Source organism: Conger conger, chromosome 18, assembly GCF_963514075.1.
Source record: "Conger conger chromosome 18, fConCon1.1, whole genome shotgun sequence".
Lineage (NCBI taxonomy): Eukaryota > Metazoa > Chordata > Actinopteri > Anguilliformes > Congridae > Conger > Conger conger.
The window spans coordinates 27,463,277-27,470,776 of NC_083777.1; the positions used below are offsets into that span (position 1 = coordinate 27,463,277).

Below are 7,500 nucleotides of genomic sequence, written 5' to 3' on the forward strand. Positions count from 1 at the left end.
TTAGGACTGATTAACAACTCACAACTCTTAGGACTTAATCTCACTGTGTGTTGTAGGTCTGGACAGCATTAGGACTGAATCACAGCACACTGTGGGTCTGGACTAATCTGGATTATACCGGACTGGACGAGGCTTTTGGCCCTGAATTCGACCCCATATATCGGACATCCTCCTCACTCCGGAGGGCCAGAGAACTGAACAGGGCTGAGAAGCGATCAGCCAGGTGTGCTGAACGGCGTCAGAGATCGACCTGCGGGAACAGAATGTGAAGTTTTCCAGGTCACGACCATTACGCATTATGAACCCGGGATATTTCTGTACGCTCGAGTGCACTGAAGCGTCGTTCCTTTTAAACCTCACTCTGCCCCCATTTTGCCACGGGCCACCTCCATTTCACACAGCGTTTCTGTCTTCATATCACGGCCTCCGCTTTATTTTCAAACCCAACGATCTCCCCCACATCACTCTCACTCTGCTCTGCTTTATCCGCTGAATAAAACCAGATATTAAAGAAAAAAACGTCTTATGAAGAACATCTTTCTCTCAGTGTTATAAAGTCAGGAAAAATGAAGCTTTTCATCTGCAGAGCCCCGGAAACCAGAACATTCTATCACAGAGGCCCCTCCTCCTAAACATGAACAAGGCACCCAAAATCACCCCCCCCTTCCTCCTCCTCCTCCCCCCCCCCTCCTCCTCTCTCCCCCCCCCCACCTCGATCCCACTGCAGCCATTTCACTGAATGGGGCAGAGCATGAACAGACAGGCAGTAAAATAATAGCCCCTAATGGCCGTAATGGTAGATAATATTTTGAGGGCTCCACGGGTTCGAATCCAGCGATGGCTCTTCCTACCCCCCGGCGTGGGTAATCCAACACTTCCCGACAGGCGAGGAAATCGCCGGAAACACTCGCTACGCCTCATTACGTCAAACTGTCCGTGACCCCTGACCCTCATCTCGCGGTTAAAGCGGCCAGCTGCCCCTTCCCCGGCCTCCAGAGAAGACTCACCGGCAGACAGGTCCCCCCCTAATTAAACAAAATGGCCGCCGTACCCTCACCATCACTCCTAGTGTCACAGGAGGACTAAGTAAAGTGCTTGAGGAGGAATCTGACTGTGTCCTGAGTCCAGGTACACAGCATGACGTCTGGCTCTTAATTAATGATGTCACAGTCAGACCGCGCCCGGAGCCTGATTGGCTGATGTGTTTAACGGTACCCTCCCGCTCTGATGTCATAATGCGGAACACAGGGGGGTTCTTCTCTTAAAGGCGCAGACCGGCTCTCTCTGTATCAACATGACGCCAATTAATTAAGCTTTCTTTCCAAAGCTAACGCAGAAGCCAGTGTGGGAACACTTACTCGCCAAGAGCTCACAAAGAACACAAAAGCGAATACTTTCCTCAGATGTGAACTTCCAGCATAGATTAAGGACCTAGAGAAAGGGCTTTTGTTGCTAATGGACGGGTAAGTGCGGCTGAAGCTACAGGAGGAGATGTTTTATAATACACTCAGAAGGGCCTGAATGGTGCCGCAGGCCGCACTGTGAGACGCAATGATAACAGAGCTCATAGCAGCAGCCCTGCTGACCAACTCCGACATCCCGCTCCATGAGCATTCATGTTTTTACGCATTAGCGCACTGTCTCTAAAATAAATATCGCCAACATTTGCGCGCTTCTGTGACCATTCTTGCAGATTGTATTGGATAAAGAACACGTACTATAACGAGAGAGGGGGAGAGAGATCTTTTTATGTAGTGCTGTTATTATTCTGACTGCGAATAATGCCTTGGCAAAAATAATTTTTAAATATGTCATGCCAGTAAAGCATTTTGAATTTGAATTTTAGAGAGAATGAGAGGAAAAAGAGATTCATTGAAAGGCTGAATGTTAAACCGTCACAGCAGTAATAATAGATTATACATCATTATGACGCTATTTCTGATAATTCCCTGTAAACCGCCATTGGTATAAAATATCAATAACTTATTTTTGGGTAATTTATTTATTTATTTTCTCTCCCTCGCCCCCAGCACACAGAGATAAATGAGCGTTTCTCTTGACTTCTCCTCTGTTTTTATCCCTCTATCCACCTCTCTCCCTCTCTTCTTAAAACAGATATAAATATTATTATTAATCTTTTTTATTTCCTACCTTCTCTTGCAGTTTATTTCTCATTTTACGTAAAGCACATTGACCTGCGATTAATGTGCTATACAAATAAGATTTGATTGATCGACTGGTTAAAAATAAACCCGACTCTGGCATGGAGAAAGCAGTCTGGGTGCGTGCGATGTTGTTTTTTTCTCCTAACCTTCATTAGATCACTTTCTCCATGGCGACATCCTTCCTCGCCGTGAGCTACAGCAAACCTGCCACGAGTTACAGCGCATTAGCATGAAGCGCTTTCACACCGTGTCAGCGGGCTGAGGGGCCTGATGACGGGGCCCCTGATGACGCCCTGCCCTGGCCCCCGGGGCCCCGGGGCCGGGGTAATGTAATGTGACACCAGCACTCCTCACTGACAGCCCGTCTGCGGGTAATGAAGCCACGTGACCCATCAGCAGCCCCCGCAGAGACCCGCCAGGCCGGCTCACACCGGCTAAAATTAGAGAATTAGAGAAGGAAACGTCGGGAACCCGATACCTCCTACTCGCGCGGAGAGTTACGGGAGAGGGAAGAGTTGTGAATCGGATGCCGCTTACCTGCGTAGCGAGGTCAGGGTCTTTTTTTTGTGAATCGGTTTCATTCTGATGTGTGTGGATTGTATCATGTGCCACAGCTGTGTGTGTGTGTTAATCTCACAGTTACTCTCACATGCCAGCCCACATCACTGAGGACCGGCGGTGTGGTGGTGAGCAGGGTGAGATGGTTTGGAGAGGAGCAGAGACACAGGTTTTACATTTGGAGAGGAGCAGAGACTGGTGTACACAGGTTCTACATTGGAGGTCTTTCTCAGGTAGCTGAGATGGGGCTGACGTTAAGATGGCCGCTCTCTCTCTCGTGTGCAGGCCAGTGGTTTTGGGAAGGTGCTGGTTTTGGGGGAAACATCCGCACATGCTCACATGCTCTCCCTTCCTCTCAGATGGGTGTGGGGCCCGGGGTTTGAGTGTGAAACACACTGTGACAGAATCACGGACTCTGGGTACATACGGAGCTGGGATCTAACTACATTACATTACATTATTGGCATTTGGCAGACACTCTTATCCAGAATGTATTGATTAGACTAAGCAGGAGACAATCCTCCCCTGGAGCAATGCCGGGTTAAGGGCATCGCTCAAGGGCTGTGCAGATCTTATTGTGGCTACACCGGGATTAGAACCACCGACCTTGCGTGTCCCAGTCATTTACCTTAACCACTACGCTACAGGCCACCCTGCTAGGCACACCTCACTCTCAGGCCCCAGAAAACTCCACAGTTCAACACGCTGCTCATCGCCCCCCCGACTAATAAACCCTCACTCAGCACGCCAACTATTACAACATGCGGTCAGAAAGCAGAGCGAAGTGTATCAAAAACCCCCACAATCCTCAGAGTAATCCCGCAGATTTAGAAGACAAACAGGCCCGCTGAGTGGCAGACGGTAATCTGACAGGTGTTCCTGAAAGAGCTGGCATAGGGTTTAATTATCCCTCAGTCTCTCAGTTTGTTTGCGAGATCCCCTCGGGACAGAAGCCCAGATATGGATCTGTTGTCGTCATCGGATACAGTGTCGTTCCCAGAACTATATCAGACTCTGGCAGCTGGGTATGACTGACTCGCACTCTCTCCCTCACACCGTTATTCCTGGCTGTGACTGGGGGAATCAGCCCCGGGAATCGCACCGTCCTTCCCAAAGTCAGCACCTGACTGGGAGACACATTTAGAGTCGGAGAACCTGACTGTACACAACACAAAGGCATACTGTATTCGGCCGAGGTCCTTCTAATGCAGTCACAGCCAATGGACAGGATATTTTACACTGAACTGAGCCCTGAAAACAGAGGAAATGTACTCAATTCCACACCTCCCTGTGCCATCTTACTTTATCACCAGCAGCCTGAGGTTCAGAGACAGCCGCCGTGAAGAGAAGAGACAGAGTGGGAAAACATGGAATGGAGGGAAAGAGGGGATGAAAGGAGGGAGAAAGGAGGAGAGCGCAGACGTGACAGGCTGGAGCGATGGCTTGCGCGGTCAAAGAGTCATTTGAAACGGCGCATTAAATATCAGTGCATTACGGTAAATTAGCCCTCGCATTAGCATATAGAATTACGCCCCGTTTAGCATTGGCTTTGTCTCAGCCACCCCATTACTGCACTGGTGCTCATCTGGGGAAAAAACAACGCAAACAAAATAATAACATGCGTGTAACGAACCCCAAATACACGCATCAGGGCTGCGTTTGAAGAATATAAACGACACCCCAGAAGGGTTAAACTCGTTCATCCTACTCTATTAAACGAAGCGCAATCTCTCTGCAATCCGGCCATTAGCATCTTAAATAAGCTCATCTCCAGTGGCTGAGCAGGGGAGACGCCTGTGCCTTTCCACTACACTGCCTCTCAGAGGTCAGCTCCCGCGACCTTCCAGAACATAATCACGCTCATTACCTCCACCGAGGAGACAGAGGAAAGCCTCCTTTTAATCCTGTCTTTTCTGTGTGATGGGAAAACAGAAAACACACACACACGCACAGTAAAGAAACACAGACAGACAGACACACACACACACACAGTCACACACACACAGCAGAGACACACAGACACACATACACACACACAGCAGAGACACACACACACACACACACACACACACAGTCACACAGCAGAGACACATAGGAGACACACATAAACACACACAGCAGAGAGACACACACACACACACACACACACACACAGACAATCCCTCTCGCAGTGTGTTCACTTGAGCGGACCCATTTAAAGTGGCCTCGTTCTCCCAGAATGCCTCAGTGTCTCTGAGGAGCCAGATTTCTGCAGTAGCAGCAGCTGCCTCCCTGCCATGTGTAACATGTCTCTGCTTCATTGGAAATAAAGCTCTGTTCTACATGAACATCCACACAGGCCTGGGGTGAGGGTGAGAGAGAGAGAGAGAGAGAGAGAGAGAGAGAGAGACCTGTCTCAAAGTCACGTGATTAAACAGCATCCACACTGGCTTCTCCTACAGCGAGATACAGCATCAATGCAACATTAGGCACAGTGTGGGGTGTTTGGATGTGGTGTAATGTACTACAGAGCTTCATGAACGTGCTGATAAAAGCTTAATCAATGGAGGGGTTTTCTGAGTCTCAGTGTTTGGAGACACACCTCCAGAAACTGGATCTGAGAGATCAATGGCTCTCAGCAAGGGCTAATATGCAAGTGTCCTTCTAAACGACACATTTAAAACTGAGCCCTGCGGCTATTCAATACGATGGGTCCTTTAATATACTTTCCTAGGAACTGATTGCAGCATAACCTCATTTAGTTACGATGTGATATGAAAGTAAAATGCCCATGTTGGCAGTTATGGGAAACATGACATTCCTGGGGGCCACAATCCTAGTCGGCTAAAAGTGTTTATGAACTTCAACGTCCTCCATTTAAACCATGCGTGATCTTTAAAAGGCTGAGCCCACCCCTGCCATGACTGGGGCATTGGAACAGAAGTCAGTGGAAACACTACGGAACCACATGAGCAGATACAAAATGGCAACGCGTACATACGAGACATTATCCAGAGAGAACAAAATGGCCGCCGTCGAGACTGACTGCCCCGAGAGATCCAGGTTAGGCCCATCTTCAGACCCTCCACCCCCTCCCTGGTCTACAGCGTCCCCGATCCTGCTGCTGACCCTGCCGTCCAGTTCTCTAGCTCTGGCCAAATGATGTTCTCTCCACTTGACAACCGGTTGCTTGTTAGCAGAAGTAAAGTCAAGACTGGACTCAGACTTTTCAGCACACCCCGGAGGAAAGAGAGTCCACCCTTTGTCAGACTCCCTGGTCGGTTCATTAACAGGAAAACCAGCAAATATGTCAAAGAGGCCTTCATCTGTCAGATTATTTTCATCATTAGCTCATCTCTGCTTTTTCTAGGCTTTATTTTATCGCTTTTTATGCACAATATTCATTAACATGAGTGGCGTCTGACTGAGAGGGCGGTTCGCTGGCATATTGTTGCACAGGCAGGAGACACAGCACTGTTAACAACGGCACGGGCACGTTTAACAGAAACACTCCTGGTATCACGTTCCAGCGTATCTGCAGGGATCGATGCCACGACAGCACCGCCGTTAGGCGCACAGGATCGAGATTTTCCACATGGATAGAAATCATTATCAGGATTGATGAGAGCGCAGATAGCCAATCAAAAGGCAGAGTCTTATCGGTACCTAGAGAACGGATCATCGGCAATCAATGGCCTTGAAGACGCAGCACCTCGAGGGTAAAACCTCAAGTCGGACTTTCCAAAAATTTCATTTATTCCATCCCATTTACTTATTTATTTTTCGCTCTGGCTGACCGCAAAGATTGAAAGGAAGGAAATTATTCCTTTATACCTTTTTATAAAACGTATGCACACATAGAAACTATGGGCTTGCAGTAAAAACTATTTACATTTTATAACGCTCATGGCCCAACGTAAACCTCACATAATGATGGTTGTTAAATACGAGTATGCTAATCTCTGAGTGATGAGAGAGACTGTGTGTTCATACTGAAGGATGGGAGAGACTGTGTGTTCATACTGAATGATGGGAGAGACTGTGTGTTCATACTGAATGATGGGAGAGACTGTGTGTTCATACTGAATGATGGGAGAGACTGTGTGTTCATACTGAATGATGGGAGAGACTGTGTGTTCATACTGAATGATGGGAGAGACTGTGTGTTCATACTGAATGATGGGAGAGACTGTGAGTTCATGGGGGCGGCCTGTAGTGTAGTGGTTAAGGTAAACGACTGGGACACACAAGGTTGGTGCTTCGAATCCCGGTGTAGCCACAATAAGATCCGCACAGCCATTAACCCTGCATTGCTCCAGGGGAGGATTGTCTCCTGCTTAGTCTAACCAACTGCACGTCTGGCCAAAAGCCAATAATGTAATACTGAATGATGGGAGAGACTGTGTGTTCATACTGAGCGATGGGAGAGACGGTGGGTTCATACTGAATGATGGGAGAGACGGTGGGTTCATACTGAATGATGGGAGAGACTGTGTGTTCATACTGAATGATGGGAGAGACTGTGGGTTCATACTGAACGATGGGAGAGACTGTGTGTTCATACAGAGCGATGGGAGAGACGGTGGGTTCATACTGAATGACGGGAGAGACTGTGGGTTCATACTGAATGATGGGAGAGACTGTGGGTTCATACTGAACGATGGGAGAGACTGTGGGTTCATACTGAATGATGGGGGAGACTGTGGGTTCATACTGAATGATGGGGGAGACTGTGGGTTCATACTGAATGATGGGGGAGACTGTGTGTTCATACTGAAGGATGGGAGAGACTGTGTGT

At 48.3% G+C, this 7,500-nt stretch overlaps 1 protein-coding gene across 19 annotated transcripts in view; it reads right to left on the reverse strand.

Annotated features, from left to right (window-relative positions):
• The window catches only part of LOC133117882 (neurexin-1a-like), a 366,671-nt gene that overhangs the window by 129,657 nt on the left and 229,514 nt on the right, over positions 1-7,500 (reverse strand). The gene's annotated exons all lie outside the window — the stretch shown is intronic.